We start from the raw sequence: 19,783 nt of genomic DNA, 5'->3' as shown, positions 1-19,783 counted from the left end.
AGGATGGATATAAGTAGGGATAATATCTAAGATAAAAGGCATCTTGAAAATTTGCGTTGGATTTTCTCTATCATTAACGTGTAAATTTTTTCATGTGGGCTCCAATCTAAAGCTCCAAAAATTTATATTAAACGCAGGATCTTATCCCTTGTTCCTCCCTTCCTGGCGTCTCGCCAGAAGCCTGCGGGAGCTCAGATAGAAGACAAAAGGCAAAGCCAGTTCACTGCATTACATACTTGTTACCTCTCGCGGGATTAGAGGAGGTTTCGCTTCTTATTTGCTCTAATAAATAAAGAGTAGGTACCTGACTGGAAAATGCATTTTTTTTGCTGTATGGTTATGCTTGTTAGGCTGAATATTTTACTCATGACATTACGCGTGTTCATTTAGGGCCGATATTTCAATCCTTAGTTAAAATTTATCCGTCCAATAAAGTATTACACGAACATTTTAAAATGTCACCTGTAAGCTGTCATATACGGACAATTAGAATACATTTTTGAAATGGTAGTTAAATACGTTATTCGATGAATAAGTTTTAACCAAGAATTGAAAAATCAGCCCTTAAAACTACTCTTTTGATCTTTTTTGATACAAGTATTATCACTTTCTTTCTTTTCATTCGTATGATAAAATCAAGAAGCTTATATCTAATACACTGGAGATTTCGGTATGAACATTTGACGTGTAACAAGAAAATATTTCCCAGTTCATGTTTTTTATCACTTTCACACCTAACTTGGTATTGCCACTGTTAATACGAAGTTTTCCCAAGGCTACTATGTATGCTGTAATATTCTGTGCAAAAGGTTAGTTTTTGTACATGAGTTTGTTGATAAATTGCCAAAAACGTCATTCAGAAGCATTGTTGGAGGAAACAATTATTATTTATGCTAAATAAAATAAGTATCTGAACCAATTATTAAAAAGCGATACTCGCTGATTATGGGTAGTCACCATAATAAAATTGTAGCAACTCTCACTTTGTCAATATGGCATGTGTGTCAAAAAAATTGCGTCGCTTCGAATATTTAAGTTAATATTGTTGCTTATTTAATGAATATTTTCCGAATATAAAGAATGCATTGTATTGTGCAAAATTGCAGAAGCGTTTGGACACCGAATTCTGGCATAGAATTTCACAGGCAAGTGTATATTTACGTTATTTACAATATTCCTCAATACTCCTGCATTTACCTGTTTAGAATCATTTCAATGGCAAAAATTGTCTAATTTAGCATCATTTTAGTAAGCAGTCATGTTAAATTTGTTATTTCCCCAATACTTTATCATTTTTCAACAAGTTTTCAATAAACAAATTTAACAAGTAAGGTAACCATGATGAAGAGTTTTTATGAATAGCGAGGAGAATATATTGTAATAACAATATTATGATGAAAATTTAGAACACCATTTTAAAGATTGTTACTAGTAATGAAACAACACACGACATCGGTATTGCACTCACATGTAGTTATAAAATTGTTCGTTTTTACATTGAAATTTATACTTTTTTAACTTACCTTATATTTTTTTGTTTTACGTATTTCAGCTTTCCAAAAGTAAAATAAAAAGAAATATATGTGCCCATCAAGGTTACTGAGGATTACGACCCAGAAAAAAATACCTTTTGAAAAATAAACTTTGTAAAGTTAGCTGAAATTTGTGCAAGGCCGCTAAACAGTTTTTCTTTGATGATTTTGGCTTGAAATTGACCAGTCGAAGCAACGCGTTTCAAAAGAAGATCTGAGTAGCTTACAATTTGGTAAACAGCATCTGATGCAAATCACAACTTTCCTCTATTTACAAAGGATGCTAATGCTATATATCGGTTCATATCCAAGCTTTGTAGCCAAAAGTTGTTTAAAACTATCATTCTATACCAATTAAAATTGTATGTACCTATAAAGTATGACCATAATATTATAATATAAATACTGTTAAAAATATACCTTTGTCGTTATTATTTATAGACCATGATTTTTAGTTTTTTCTATTTTGAAAAATCCTGAATTTACAAACCAGCGTGGTCACTCAACAGAAAGAGACAAAAAACATGATTGACGTCATTCTAGATCATATTTTCTTGTTACAAGTTATTGGTCATAGTGCAATCTCCAGTGTATTAGATATAAGCTTCTTGGATAAAATATAACTAACTACCGTCCTGATAGTAGAAATGACATAAGTAAAAAGTATATTTAATAATTTTTATATCTCATTGAAATGTAACCTCTTATTTTCCTAGTTACCCGACAATACGTAAAAGCTAGTAAAAAGTCCTTTTTAGTTTTAATTTAGAAAATACTTTCATTTGATCCTCTTACATTGTTTATTATCTCAATTTTATTTTTAACAAAGCGTCTTATCTGAAAACAGCCCATTGAATACAAAACGCAGTCATGACTTATCTGGAGGGTTTTTGTGATTCTTTCTCGAATGTTCTGGAAAGTCTTGACATTATCTCACTGTGGATTATAACCGCCACTTTTACTTGGTCTTTTCTGAACGTCGAGTACCTATGGGTTGTCTTACATAAACTCATGATAAAATTTGAAAGTGATGAGTCGTATACTTAACTGGATCCTAGACGATAATGCAGCTTGACATGAGTTACGTGGATAACCGCTTAGACTTTAGATCGATAATTCAAAAGAATGATACGCGAACTACGTGCTGGCAGTTGACTGATAAATAAATAAATCACTATAAAGAGGAAGGTTTTAGTATATAATTTATTAGGTTTTAGTCAAAGCGGGCGAAGCCGCGGGTGGTAAACTAGTAATCAATAAAAACCTTAATTCATGGGACGTTTCATGCACTTCATTCAGTCTGTTCGAGAAATGTATGAAAATACATGATTTGCTACTTTTAGACGCTCTTGCAGCATGATAATTAACGTAAACGAATGTCATGCTTGGATTACCGTCTAGAACTACTTACGTCAACTCATTATTTAATTGATGGTATAGTGATGGATACAACTAAAATCAGTGCGCATAAATATTTACATAGATTAAAGCCAAGTATACCACTTGGACAATATTTTGGACACAATTTATTCATTTGACTTTGAACTGAAATGTCAGAGTTAAACATATTCACAGATAATAAATACACACGTAAAACTTATAACACCCACGTGTTTGCGGATTTAAAAATAAAACGCGCCATCACTAGAGTAAAGGTATCTAATCCATCCTAATGTTTGTCCCTCTGGAACCAACTGTGTATTTCTGAATATAGACGCGTACCTAATATATCTGACAGAAATATACCACTTAATACAATATTATTTTTTAAATCTCTAGTGAAAATAAAATGAATGAAAATAAGCTATTTAAAAGAATGTAAAAGGCAAACAATCAAGCTTGATTGAATTGAAAATAATAATTATTGAAGTGAAACTCCTTTAGGCGCGTTGAGAGTAAAATTTAAAGGTCAAGTCATGGCAATACCGTCACGTCATCGAGAAAGGCAATGTATTTGGTATATTTTAATCTTGCCAAAGGCACACACGCTATTTTTTAAGTATTTAGTTCACAGGATTAAAATACATAATATTATAATAATATACATACGTATTCAGTAGGTAAGTTAGGTATCTCATTATAATTAATATTAAAATTCCACAAGAGAAGACATCTCAAATAACGATTCTTTTGTGTTTTATCTTGACAACATAGTGCTCTGTTTTTGACTACAATCATTTTGTATTTTCGCTTAAAATTTCTGTATTGTGCGGTGAAAATTATGTCACAAAGCCGTTGTAAATATGAGGAATTTTATTCCCGAGTAGGTTGTATCTGTTGGCTGATGGTGGTTGCAATTTCACGCTAAATTACGCGTTATTCTTATTGTGATACGACTCAAATTATGTTGAGCTAGTGCGTATTTTGAGAAGATACAAAATAGTATTCGTGAAGGGATTTAAGTGCTGATGATTTATCATAAGTGGTTATTAAATGGATTAATTAATTTATGTTACAGTGTTAATTTTATACCATACTGATAATACATAAATGTCTGTCAGTGGATTTATTGTAAATAGAAATAATTGAAGAGATACGGATGGATTAATTGCTATCTATATTTTTTAAATAGCAGAATTAATGTATAGGAATCTAAATAGAGACAATATTTATTACATTGCAAATTTCATTTATAAAATAGGTACCAATGAATATAACACTCACTAGCCGATTATTTACATAATATGACTACCTAACTACATATTATTTTTTACAAAAATCCTATCCATCCTTTTTTACTTTCAAATATTAATTAATAATATGATTTGATTATCTTGCCAATTCTTCACGCATTTCAATACCTCCATTTTACGAGTTATTAAAATGTGTTTTATTTCAATTTCAGGTGGTGAAGTGTCCTTTTGTAAGGGAGAACTAAAAGCAAGAGTTAGTGCGGGCCCGCCCCAGTGACGGGCCCGCCACGGCTGTTTTCCGACAACGTAAGGTAAATTTAACAGGTTTAAATCCCGTTTTTTGTTGCATGATAAATTTTTTTATTCATAAAATCAAAAATGACAAATTTATTATGATTAAAATTATAGTTAACACGTATCTTTTAAAGAACAGATACTAGGATAGGATAGGAGGATTTTTGTAAAGTATCGTATCTTTTATCGTAGATTTAGGTATTTTACGATTTATCAGATAACTATAAATGTTAATGTGTGATCAAAGCTTAGCAACCAGATAAATTTAAAGATACTTTTCATCTTTATTAACATAGTTTTTCTGCCAATATAATATTTACCGAAGCCAGAAGGTTTAGTCTTTATATTTTTTATCAACATAGATTTTGTAGTAATATAACAAAAATGGCCCCTATAAAAGTTAAGTGAAAAAGGAATAAAAAATTATCCACTCATATCACAAAGAAAACATTTCTAGAGCTTCAGCAATATACGCTCTTTTATAAAATAAACAAACTCCGAGTTAATAGATATATTTGTTTGTATTGTGACACTTTTATGAAAATATGTTTTGGGTAAAATAACCTCTGTTATACGACAAACATATTTATAAGGTAAATATAATTTTTCGCTTGATAACTTCACTTAGCAATTGGTTTATTTTGGCCTCTTTGATCGACAAATGTTTATTTATTGGTACAATTAACAAGTTCGTAGAAATATATTTCTTTAAGATATCGCCGATTTTATAGAAGTAGTTTTTTTCTGTTATGTTAACATAATTATTAATTTGAGATCTTTGTTTATTTTTAATGAAATTACGTAATTATTTTTTCAAAATTTTACAGTTAACCAAGAAAATAAAATTACTGATATAAATCTATGAAATTTTTTACTTCAACTTTGAAAAAAAAAATAGAAATTCACATTGTAATAATTTATGTTGAACCTATGCCTATTTTGAGAAGGTAAAAAAATAATTTATTCGTGAAGGCATATAAGTGCTGATGATTTATCAAAAGCGGTGGTAATTTAATGGATTAATCAATTTATATTTTAAAATTCATAAAATGCATATCAAACAACAAAGTTACATTGAGTATAACTACAATCAATCACGTTGGTTAAGGTTACCGACGACATTAGATCAGGTATGGACAATAAGCAGCTAACCGTATTAACTCTTTTAGACTTTAGTAATGCTTTTAATAGTGTCAATCATAGAGTATTGTTAGGTCTGCTTCGTTCAATTAATATATCTCCAGTGGTGATTGATCGGTTTCAAAGTTACCTGCGTGGACGGCGACAGCGCATAATAGTTGATGATAAAATATCATCCTGGTCATCCATTACTGATGGTGTCCCGCAGGGTGGCGTGTTGTCTCCTCTTCTTTTTGCGATATTTATAAACTCTATCACAAGTAATTTAACTTCTCTCTACCACATGTACGCCGATGACTTGCAAATATACACTCAATCAAGCCTCGAAGATATATCACATGCTATAGCCTCAACTAATGCTGATTTAGCCAGGATTATTGAATGGAGCACAAACTATGGCCTTACCATTAATCCATCTAAGAGTCAGGTCATCATCATTGGTAGCCCCCGTCTCATCTCAAGGCTTGACTGGGAGAACCTCACACCTATTTCTATTGATGGCATTGTTATACCTTTTAGCAAAACTGTTAAAAACCTTGGTGTGTACCTTGATACAACTTTATCTTGGCGTGATCACATAAAAGAGGTGAGTCGTAGGGTTTATGCTTCATCTTGCTCGCTAAGGCGTTTGCGTAACTTCTTGCCATTCTCCACGAAAATCATATTAGCACAATCCCTTCTTTTGCCTATTATCGATTACGCTGACGCTTGCCGTCCGGATCTTACACAGGAGCTTTTAAATAAACTGGAGCGTCTGCAAAACTTTTGTATACGTTTCATTTTTGGGCTTCGGAAGTACGATCATGTTTCGTATTTTAGAAAAAAACTCAAGTGGCTGCCAATCCGATCTCGTCGTAATATACATTTTCTCCGTCTCTTGTATCAAGTACTTTTTGACCCTAAATCGCCTTCATACCTTAAAAATAACTTTGAATTCCTCCAGAATGAAACTTATACTCTACGATCGAAAGAAAGACTCACACTGCGTGTGGCTACTCAAAAAACTGATTTCTTATGTTATTCATTTGCTTCAACCGCTGTAAGATTGTGGAACTCTTTACCTGTGGATATAAGACGTGCACAATCTTTAACTTCTTATAAACGTCTAATACATAAATATTATTTAGATCTGGAATATGGCTCTGAGTAGTGACCTTAATACTTTAAGTAATTAATTACTATTATATTTTTATATGTGTATGTTTATCATTTAGTAGGTATATATTATTATGTAATTATTAAGTAATATGTATGTTTATAAAATATTGTTTAATTTTTAAAAATAAGATTTTGATGCCTCCCTTTATACAGCAAACACTTGTCCTTTGCCTAAGGGGTCGCCTGGTAGAGATCACTCTGAAGTGATAAGGCCGCCCCGTTACACATATTAAAGCTGTAACTTTGTGATTTATTAGGTTTATACTATTATATTTTATAAAAACAAAGTGTGTAATGAAGTGGTCAAACAAATAAATAAAAATAAATAATAATCAATATAATATTTACTCTAAAATATATTTATTTTCTGTTAATAGTATCAGTATAGGTAAACCACATTACATCAAGCTCGTATAGACGTATAATCTAAATTCTAAAGGATTAGATACACACGTGTAGCTTCATCACATTTCACTATTAGATAGATTTAAGTTCCATCTTATTGGCTTATAGTATTATAACAGTAGGTATTACGATTTAACAACAATTTATGATAATTGTTAATACACTTATTCGACGTTTAAAATAAGCACAATATTGCTATGTTCATACTTGTATAACTGTGGAATTCAATCTCTTATGGACAAGGAATTACCTTTAAGAAATTTATGTAGATTAACGAAAATACAATAATACGATACGATATTACAATTCAGAATAATGTATATAGCTTCGACAATCTACAGACTACAGTTATCGCATAGATATATCCATCCAAATATTTTCTGTTATAATTACAAGTCATATTGAATGAAGTAATGAAGTCCATATCCTTCTTTGTATATTTTCAAACACTATTTTTATAATTACAATGCACTTAAACTACAGATAGTATAGAATAAAACCTAAAAGCTCAGTACGTGAACATTACAATGTATCGAAATCCACTCAAGTCAAACCCCTTACATTTTAAAGTCACGTCTTGCGACATATATATTGGCAACTTGAGAGTTTCAATAACGAAACTTTTACAAGCCCCCGCTTTATTGCTGTGTGTGACTAGTTTTTATGTTGTTTTTCGATTTTATAGTAAACCAGCTTTCCGCCCGCGGCTTCACTCGTCTATACTGCATCGCATGGAAAACAATAGGTACCTATAGAAAAGTAAGAATATTTGTTTTTAACAAAAACGTAAACCGCCTTCTTAATATCAGAACTGGACAACATTTAAGTGGTATCAACCGAAAGAGCTAAAATAAAAAAAAATATTCATCCAAATCGGACCCTCCAGGCGGAAGTTAACAAACCAAAAAAAATATACGGTTGAATTGAGAATATCCTCTTTTTTATAGATAGGCTGAAAAATTATAATTCCCGTATATATTAGGTATGTTATCTTGGATTTTTTTACGAACCAATTGTATGAAAAACATCATATCTAAATAAGTGATGTTTTACGGACAAATTCACGTCAAAATATATTAAAAAGGTATTAATACAAAAAAAAAACATACATAATCTGAAAGCTTCTCCCCTTAATACGTTACAATGTGTACTTACGACCTCTCATATTTCCACTTTTAATAAAATCATCTTCAGAGCACTCCCAGCCGTGTCGTATTTAACAATAAAAATAATTTACAAAAACAACGTCTCGAGAATAGCATATTTCAATATTACGTTCGTTGCTTGAGATTTTTTTCTGGTTCCGTACATTTTTTTATTAATTTATGTTAGTTTTATTCCAGATATTATAATTTATCTCTCAAATACAAATGAGAATAAATTTCAAACACTACTCTTGCTTTGCGAACGGTTCTGTCTGCGCGGGAAATATTTTTTTTAATAGGTTTGTAGTTTTCAAGTTTACAATAAGAGGCAGTAAATATATTGTTTAAATATATTTTTAAACATTTTATTAATCTCTTCATATACCTATTTATCGTATCTGGATAAAAGAAGTCGCTCACTACTCACAGCCCACTAATAAAATTATATTCATTGTATAGAGTTGATTTTACGTGAATCAATCTATGAAGTTATCGTTACTCATCAGATTTTTGTTTATATATAAAAAAATAACTTCATACAAAATGACTTAATGAAAACTGAACCCTAAAAATAATGTACACGGTTTAATAATGTTATACGCATTATAAAACTTAGGCTTGTAATAAAGAGATGTTTTATGACGTCATATCGTTAGCGAAATCGTTTTATGTGCGAACATTTTACAACAATGAAATGATCTTTGCGATATGTTACAAAGTTGATAATGGGTGATAAAAATTATAAGGGCTCGGTTGAATGGGATATATTTATATTTTTCTTTGACTTTTGACGCAAAAAATAACATACATGTATGTAATCTATGTTTCTTAATAAACAGGAAAAAAAATTTAAACTCGCATTTTACACTATTAATAGGCTAGACAACAGGTTTTTTACATCTATATAATGTATCTACTTACTTATAGCCTCTTTTTCCGATTATATTACGATATTCTATTAATTTTTTTTTTTTACAAAAAATGTATTTACATCATCCTTTTCATTGTTTTGTTAGTGTGTACGCTGCCTAAATTCTTTTATGGAAATTGGAATTGTGGCATAGTTTGAGTATACTAAATAGAGTTATTTATTAAAATAAAGAGTTATGATATTGTTACCGCCAATATAAACCGGAGTGCTTTCAGATAGTAGTTAAAAATCTGGTTTCTGGTTGAATAAAATGTGAATTTTTTAGTACTGAAAAAAGCTGAATTATTAATTGTAATTTTTAGATTTATAAAAATACCTTTGAATATCTGTAGAAAATAAACATATTTCGTTAATTAGCACATAAATTTAAAACGAAATAGAATATTTTTACTCATTTCTATTTCTATGCAAATAATGCTGCTAATGCTTCGTGAATGCGAACCTATTTATTATTCGCTTAATGGCATTAAATATTTATAATTAACGTGATGTGATTAGAAGTAGTAAATACCAACCGTTTTTCGGATAAAAAAGGCCTCATATTTGTTGATGATTATTGAACAAATACCCTCAGATATCTTAAAAGTTTCATTTTCATTATAGTTTATTTATCATTATAATAATGTATATTCGCATTTTATGACATTAATTCCAACAAAGAAACCTACTACGTCAGTTTAACAATCCAAACGTGATATTTTCTATAATTATACCACAGACAAATAATAATAATATTTTACTAAAAACTGACATTTCACATTCTTACCTAGAACTACACGTAACAAAATCGAAATTGTGTAGTACGTTTGCATATAATAAACATCAATTCCAACAAATTAACCCTACTGCGTCAGTTTAAACAATAAACAATCCAAACGTGATATTTCCTTTAATTCTTTAATTATACTCAAAACTGACATTCTTACCTAGAACTACACGTAGCGACGTAATTTTGTGGTACGTTAGCTCAGCCCTGCCATAACAATTTCCTTTTACTGTTATCACTTATACTTATGTAGATATGAATTTGCTAGAAGGTGTGTAATCGGTGTACCAATTGTCAGATATACACATTTTAAATGGCTTGTAAATTCAATAAACGTGTATTTAGAAATACATAATGAAATTACAGATTTTTTGACGGATTATTCATTATATTATTTTCCCGACGTTTCGAACACTTTACAGCGAGCGTGGTCACAGGGAGTCTACTAAAAAAAACTTTAGTTTCTAAATGTACAATACTCGCGTAAAATCACACACTAGTAAATAGATACTAATAATAATGATATATTTTTATTTCAGCGCGTGCTTGAAATTTATATGCCAACATTTTTAACTTTTCCTGTTGATATTATTACTTAGGGATTAAGGTCTCCAAAATTAATAAGTTATCAGACAATCACTCACCTAATGAATGTGGACGAATTGAATACAATTTTTCAATTATGTCTGCAAGGTTTTGTGGGTTTACATCGCTGTTTGAATCGGTAAAGGAAAACGTATCCGCATGTCATACTACTGAAGACTGTTACGAAATGTGACTTCTACAAACCCCATACTAAGCTAATATAGTATTCCTTTAAACTGAATATCTTCCCATTTGTCCTTACCTTTAAACTATAAACAGTATTTATTTACAGCCAGACCTCGCAGCCTATGCAAAAGATACCTAATATTTATTCTTAGTGAATTTTCTAAGCTCTAATACGGCGAAGTGCACTGACAAAGCTAAACAGCTCGGAACCGATGACAGCTGAACGTTGAAGATAAGCCGCTTAGCGTCTGTGTATTTTAAAATGTAAGCAAATCCATGTTTTAAGGAATGGGCTAGTTTAGAGGCAACTTGGGCAATATTTATATTGTGAAGCAAATAAATAAGTTGTGAATTTGAAATTAATTTCTCGTTTATATAAATTTGAATTATATAAAACTAAAAAAAATGTGTGCGTGTTCTAGTGTACACACGTAAGAAGTGAAACTTCTTTATGACCTTATTTTTCAAAAAATAATTTACTATATGCAACTTTACAGAAGTACGTCTAATCAAAGATGGCGCGTAACGGAAAAATGTCACGCATAACGAAAAATTGTTACACTAAATTTTTTTCCAACCCCGATAAAGAAGTTTCACTTCAAAAATATTAATTGAATATTATACCTAGTTTATAAAGTGAGTATTAAACTTAAATATACACTTAAGTAGAGTCCAAGTAAAGTATTCATCTTCACCATCTTTTCTTACAATAGATATGCTAATTTTTAATACATATTTAAATTTAAAAATATTAACATAATGCACACTAGGGCTCAAACGATACGAATTTGAATTAAATACATAAAGTGATCTAGAAGTATTGGTAAATAGGTTGTTATTTCACTCCATCCCGCTTAAAATCTCATATAAAACTAAAGTATGTTACGTTTTTATCCATACTGAAAGGAGGGGAGGTAATTTGCCACTTGACAGATTAAATCTCTCTCTATTACTTAGAGTAAAGCCTCCGACGTCTATCAGGATGAAATGTTATAAGACATTTGCTATCAGAACTAATTACGTCGGAGTTTTGTTAAAAATAAGGTGATGTGTTTGGTTGTTTACTTTAAGTTTTATTACAATTTTGTCATTAAAGTAACAAAAACTGTATGATAGTTTTATCTATTCTAATATTATAAAGCTGAAGAGTTTGTTTATTTGTTTGAACGCGATAATCTCAGGCACTACTGGTACGATTTGAAAAATTCTTTCGGTGTTAGATAGCCCATTTATCAAGGAGGTTATAGGCCGTATATATTATCATCACGTCAAGATCAACAGGCGCAGCTAGTGTATTATCTGACACATAATAATAAAGAAAATGTTTGAAAATAAGTTAAAAGTATTGATTAAAATCAATTTTACATTTCTCTCTATGTATTCCACATTAAAGTAACAATAAAATTAACTGTAATTAAAGTAACACGGAACCATTTAGAAGTTAATATTCAAAGTATTTTCAATTACGAATCTTTGTATTCACAGCAAAAGATAAATATCAAATATTTTCAACTTTATTTTAGTTGCATATTTGTTCACACTCCACAGTTCAAAATAAAATTGGCTTTCAAAATGTTATTTGAAAAACTGAAAATCTGAGATAGTATATAGACATAGAATATTATTTGTATGCACATCGCGAGTAAAAAATTTGGGTCATAGATGAATGCATGTTACGCAGATGCGGCGTTACAGTTTCTGCCTAATAAATATTTATAAGCCAAAGATTAACAAAAATCGCACAGCACAGGCTGATCTACTTGAAGGAAAATCGATCAATTGAACAGATGTAAAATGTTTGTTCATCCGTGCCCAGAATTGAACCCTGTACCTAATGCAAATTACACGCTAATTGCAAATTTATCTCAAAGAATAGGGCTCCAATGTTTACCAAAAAAAAATGGATAAATATATACCATGAAAAACCACTTGACCAATTAAAACTCGAAAAGAAACAAATATTTATCATTCAAGACTGATGCCATTCAAAGAACTGAATAAGCACAAATCACAATAGAATTACATTCAGTATTACATTCCAAGTTCGTATTACAATAAAATATTGCAACAAAATAGACACTAGACAACGCATTCACTGCAATGCAATTACGAAGTAAAGCACTGTATAGAAAAGCACTTCAAGCGATTGAAAAAGAATTCCTCAACTAAACGGCCGTGAATTTAAAGCAAGCACTTTGTTGAGCGTTAATTCAGCAGATTACTCAGCGCTTCAAGGCTCCGCTGTAATTGGATAACGTGTGCATTTTGAATGAGTCCATTTATTAAATTATTTTTAAATGTAAATGGAGTTTGCGTATCACTCAGTTTTAACCGACTTTAAAATTAATTTATTAAGCGATGTTGTTGGTGTTTATTTTGTTATAATTTTAATTTGGTTTTAACATCCATTGTATTATTTTTCAACAGTTTATTTTATCTTAAATTTAATAAACATTTAAGACATTGTAAATATATTTTTCATTTGGTTTCGAGATATTTACCTATAACTTATAAGTTTAAAAAGTGTCTTTAATTCGTACCCATCTTTTTAATGGTATTCTATTCTCAATATATTATTATCAGGAAAAGTTACAAATAATTTGAATAACATTGACTTAATCGCTTGTGTTCTATTTTTATTTAGTTCCGTGAAAAATCAGGATTAAAGTTTAAGCGTCGAAAGTTTTCAAAGTATTGTTTTTGTGCTGGAAACTTTGAGAGTTACTAATGAGTTTGGTAACGGGTTGACAGCAGGTTAACAAGTTGATGCGCCGCGCCTACTTTGTTTTACTATTTCTTGTTTTATTTATTTACTAGCCAAGCACCGCGGTTTTATCCGCATTACTCATCTTCTATTAGTTTGAGCGTGATGATTTACAGCCTGTAGCGTCTTCCTCAATAAATGGATTATTAATCTAACAGTGAAATAATTTTTCAAATCAGACCTATTTTTCCTGAGATTAACGCGTGCAAGCAAACAAACAAACTTCTTGCAACAAAAGCTTTATATTAATACCTATAGATTGTTAAGATTATAACGAATTTTTGGATTTACCCATCCTTCGGATGCAGTTAAAATTCAAATAAAAATGTTACACACAAAGTTATATAAAGCTGTACAAACATTATAATTATAGCACGCAAATAATCTAAAATTAACAACTGGCGGTCTTATGGCTTTAGAGTAACTTCTTCCAGACAACCATTGGTTTAATAGAGCAATATGACATAGTTTTAAACTAAATAATCACTACATAGTATAAAACAAAGCCGCATTCTCTGTCCCTGTGTCCCTTTGTATGCTTAAATCTTTAAAACTACGCAACGGATTTTGATGCGGTTTTTTTTAATAGGTCTCTATCTAAAATCACTCTTGATTTAAGAGGAAGGCTTTAGTATATAATTTATTAGGTTTTAGACAAAGCGAGCAAAGCCACGGGTGGTAAGCTAGTTCACTATATATATATCTTACATGCTCTAAAGTGTCATAGTAATGATTAGGGCAAGGTCTTGAGAAAGGACTAACTGTCAAAACTTACATGTAGGTAAACTAATTAAATACCTAGTTTATACATAATATAACAACTTTGCTAAATTCCTCACAGGTTTCTATTTAAACCTTTGTTAAATCAGATAATAAACTAAAGTTGAAAATTTTCAAATTTGTTTATTTGTTTTCATGTGAATGATTTACAAACATTTAAAGTTTTCATTTTTCATGGTAGTTTAAGAAGGATAATATAATTTAATCTACATTGAAATTTGCATACAGTTATATTATTTTCATCTTAATTTTCATTATAAGAAACAGGATGATTTATTTTTGTTTGTTTGTTTATTTATTACGATTTAATTCAAAACTACTGGACCAATTTTAAAAATTATTTTAACCTTATCAGCGCCGGAAAATATCTACATATTTTAATGAATTTATAACCTTTTTTAGATTTATTAGGCTTATAAGTTTTTATTTGATCTAATAAAGTTTTTGATATAGATTATGATTAGAGTGTTTTGAGAGAAAATATTATAATGCAATACCTGTATATTTTAAAATCACATTAAGATCCTAAATTCACAAGAAAAAGTTAGAAATTTGGCTGATGATGCAGGTGTTGATAGAAATAAATATTTATTATATTTACCTATGTGTAGGTAATATTATACTAAACGATAATGTACGTTCAAATAAAAATCACGGGTAAATGAAATAATAAACAAAAACACCTAAACTTCTTATAATATAACGTCTTTATGATAATGATTACACTAAAAATGCTAATTCTAATGTCGTTAACGAAATTGAATCCTCCAAAACGGTCGATAAAGGTTTTTTATGAAAACATTAAAGTAATCGCTTAGAAAGGGCTTTGTAGCAAATTAATATTTGCGTATTTTGCATCTTTAGGTAAACAAGTCTATACAAATACATTTGGACTCATTATATTTTATTATTCGTGATATCTGGGGGCACGGTAGTGCCCCCGCCAAGACGAGCCAAGCGAACAAGCGAAGCGCACGGGCACTACCTACCTTTTCTCGAAGCGCTTCGACGTTTTTTTGAACCCTCATAACTTGGGTTTGGATTATGCTAGATCAACAAAATTTTCGGGATATATTGTCAATAGCGGACTTATTGAACATATTAAGTTTTAATTACATTATAATGTTAAATTCTGTCTGTAATCTGTATAAGTACTTATAATGCGCTTTCAAATGAAAAATTTTAAGATTCAGGGTCAAACTTATATATTATTATGATTTTGTACGGGGATGAACCCGCGGGACATAACTACTAGTGTATACCCAATAGGTACTAGAATAAATACATAGAGTTGCATAACTGTAACTTTCATGCGTAGTATCATTTTTTTAATCATATAAAATCAAAATAATCTACATTGAGCGGATAACTACAGTGCAATTTTCAGTAAGTAATCGAAAGAATTTCACTGTGACTTTATTTTTCTTTATAGAGTGGATTTGATATCCAACCAGTTGTTAAAATTTATGTTATCCTGGTACGATGTTTTGTGTTTCGAGTCGTTTTGTAAACAATAACTTGCGCGTGTCTTTTTCAACTTTTTCCAGACAAAGCAGTAACTTTTCATTGCACATGCTGAAATTTATGTTAGTCTGGTATATTGTTTTTATTTCTAGTAGATTTTTAAACAATAAACTCGCTGCTATCTCTAACTTGCTCTTTAATGTTATGACAACCTGGTACATTGTTGTGGGTTACGAAGCCGTTTATGTAAACATTGGACGGCGGAGATCCGCCCCTTTTATGTATAGTAAAAATGTTGTAATGTCACTTTTATTAAAATCTAAGTTTAACAATTTTAGGATGTACTTTATGTACCTACCAAATATATGATTTAATAGTGATTTACTTAAAAATGTTGGGTATAATGTAAGGTCCAAACCATTTGTACGATTTTGCTTTAAAAAAACGTTTATTTAAATAAAAATCATAAGTTAATCTATATTTTTAACATAATATTTGTTTCATAAATTCATATTTTATACATAAAGAAACAACTGATTCTAACTTTTCAGAAGTAAAACAGCAACCCTGTTTTACTTCACACATACGTAAAAAATTCCAAAGGCGCAAGGTATATCTCATACAATATTTTGCTCTAGGATAGCAAAAATAATAATTAATATTAAACGCCGTGTGCATAAGTTATATTATTCAATTCAGCGCACACATAGATACGTATCGAGTGAGCCTCCACTGCACACAAGTGCAGGGCGGAATCACAACCTCCGTTTGATACCTGCTTGCCTGGTACACAATGTTTTGATTTATAGCGCAACTGTGGGTGGTTTTTATAAACTTGCAGAACCCGAAAAAGGTTACCGTAGTCATATTATTTTTCGTTAGCAAATAAGTGTGATTATAATATCATTGAATTATATTATAAGCTTTTAAAAATGTAGCCACTAATTTGTAGCTTTCTACAATTTTCTAATTTATAAGAAATAATTTACATAATGAATTGTCCACCGTAAGTTTCTTTGTAACAAATAAAGTTTTAAATATTTAATTATTAGATGTTCTGAGAAACCCATAAATCCGGAGATAAAATATAATTTTAAAGCGAAGCCTAAATATCGCTGATCACTCTTTTATCGTCGACCTAAATCGTTTTATGTAAATCGTTCAAGTAATCAATCTGTTACGTCAACAAAAAATCTATTACTCGAAGTATATTTCATTTTGATGGAGCCAACTCTGGCGGATTTTGAATGAAGTTTTTATCACCTATAAAGTCCTCTTCCCTCTAAACCTGCGCCTTGATTGCATAATGCTACTGATTTATATTGACGATGCGGGTGCGATACGATACGATACGATACCGGCGATAAACAAGGTTCGTAAACTTGATTCGACTATGAATAAATGAAATTTTGATGGTAATGCATTTTCGCGCCACACAACACACATAACACGCCACAAGAATTTCGCCACATTTTAATAAATAAATCCTATATGGATAATCTAATATTTCAGAAATGTTCTGATGTGTGGGACCATTGTAGGTAATATGTAATACTGGCTAATCGTCCCGACCCCGTCCAAGTTGACCGGGGATAAAAACATCATAAAATATGTATGTTCATCGGGGATAATATGGGGGATAATTATTCTAATGGTAAAATATAATTGGTACAGCAGTTTTGGAGCCAATTCAATTCAAACAAACAATCATATCTTTCCTCTTTTTCATCTTTGATTGAATGATGAATGAAATAGTTTTCAATACAATTCACGTAAAACTGTTTCTTTTCAAGCTATAGAAAAATATCGTTACCGATACAAAAATACTCACGACTACGATATTTTATCGTTTCCTGTAAAACATAACTCAATCGTGAACTGTCAGTTGCAAAGTGAAGGCCCGCTATAAACGGTTAAAGATCCATAAAACCGAGATTCTAACTAAGGGTTTTTTACAGGTTCCTTATCTTAGTTATTCTTAAATTGAACGCCTTAAAGTATCGTAGTAATTTACAATTGGATTTTTTTTCGCTGGACCGACTTTAATGGGTTTTCATTTTATAATCACTAAATGACAAAGTTTTATGTGTGGAATATTAGGCATTTCTGATCGTAGTAGAATTCCAACCAATACCCGGGGCCTCATGGCTGTGGGTATTTATGCAAGATTTCCCCACAAAAAGGGCATTTCTTATTTTATCCATTTCTGTCAAAATAAAAAAAAAATCTCTACCATTAATGAAAACTTGTTACAGCATCAACAGCGATGACTTTTAAGTAGTACTTATACCAGAGCAAAGGGTATAATTTTTAATTTTAATTCGAATTTTCCAAATCTTCTACTCCAAGTTTCTAAACTAATTCAAAAATTAGTTAATATTAAATTAATATTTTCCAAGCTCAGCGAAATTTTAAGAGCCATATAAAAAGAAAATACGAAGCCATATTAACATTGAGAGGTCATTGACGCAAAGCGTGTAATTTACGGCGAAATAAATTAGCTAAAAGCGACGAAACTGTTTTCTTGTTTGTGCCGAATGCGCGCGAAAATTTGTTCTATATTATGTGTCTTTCTAAAACACACAGCGTTGGATGAAGAAAGCAGTCTATGAATCCTATATATCTCTATGCAAATTGGGTCACCTTACCAAATATCGATGGATCTTTCACCTCACTAGCAAGAGCGCGTCCCTAGTATGGCATCTGTCATCATCGCCTTTGAAGCGCTGTCATCTTCCAAGCTCCATAGCGTTTATGAATTCGTGCGCAATAACATCGCGCAGAATATATTTCTCGAATTCGAATATATATAATTATAATTCTCGAATATTAAGTGTGATAAAACACACACGCGTTAAATTTTAGTGTTTTTCTAGTGAAAAACGGAATTAGTTCCAATATGAAACACAAAAGACCACGTTGTCGGAAGGAAATTCGAAAACCGGTGCTTTGGTATGTATAATAGTGGCGGGAACTCTTTTTCGTCCTCGGAGGACGAGAGAAGTAATGGTTCGTCACTGCCCAAGAGACCGGGAGACGAGAAATTCCGTAAGTACAATCAAACTTGTCAGAACATGTCCGGACTCGTGCATAGATTTTCATCCAGCACGTGGCATACATTTCACAGTATTTGACACAAATACATCAATATTTAGATGTAGGTAATTAATAAAACACAATGCATGCCTATAATGAGATCACTACATTATCATCGGGTTTCTTTATCATACACAGGCACATTGGTTACTGTGTCAAGTATTGCTTTTAACCAGACTTGTGAAATAGCGTTAGGCTACCTAGGTAGAAGGTACTTAGGTATAAGGAATCCACCGTGATCCCCTCTGGCTAACGAGCCCCAGCACTCAGCAGGTAGTGAGGCATCTCAATCACTTAGACCATTCAATTGTAACTACCTCAACAAAAGTGAGTACCTACTACTTAGTGCCCACTGACTACATAAATAATTCAAGACAATTAAGATGTACTTAGATTTTAGATAGTTAGTTACAAAACCTGTCTATCACAATATTCTAAAGAGAAGAAATTGTTAATTAACTATTTTAATATTATTTCAATATTGATACATGTCACATATGGATTTTACATTACTTATTATAGGATATGATATAGAGTGTATAATATGAGCAACAGTCTCACACAATATTCAGTAGGAGCTACTTATTACTGCAAGTTGAGATTACCTAATTTATCTTACGGTAAATAATTCTTAACATAAGGAGCTTATTTTCATAGCCAATTGATACCAGAATAAGCTTTGATTCTATGGGTACTTATTTGAATAGTAGTGAAAAATCATAAGAAATAGACATTGCAGATTATAAGAGGTAGATATGTTTATATACATTATCATCATCAAGGAGCCATATTTACTGTATCCCCGAACAGTTTAATGAGATCATTCTTGGTTATAATGTTACCGATGATAATGTTGTTTATCTAGTTCCTTTCTTACTTAAGTGAAAGAGCTTGCCTTAAAATT

The 19,783-nt window shown here is 30.9% G+C and overlaps 1 protein-coding gene across 2 annotated transcripts in view; it reads left to right on the top strand.

The window, feature by feature from the left end:
- LOC123696404 (RING finger protein nhl-1) overlaps positions 1–19,783 on the top strand; it is a 104,225-nt gene that overhangs the window by 36,179 nt on the left and 48,263 nt on the right. For both annotated transcript variants that reach the window (XM_045642555.1, XM_045642552.1), the window contains exon 3: positions 4,378–4,476. The gene's annotated coding sequence lies outside the window, so the exon portion shown is untranslated. The remainder of the gene's footprint in view (positions 1–4,377; positions 4,477–19,783) is intronic.

The sequence above is a fragment of the Colias croceus genome, chromosome 12, assembly GCF_905220415.1.
Source record: "Colias croceus chromosome 12, ilColCroc2.1".
NCBI classification, from domain to species: Eukaryota; Metazoa; Arthropoda; class Insecta; order Lepidoptera; family Pieridae; genus Colias; species Colias croceus.
The sequence above is the reverse complement of the archived record's forward strand: the minus strand, read 5'-3'. Positions and strand labels throughout refer to the sequence as shown.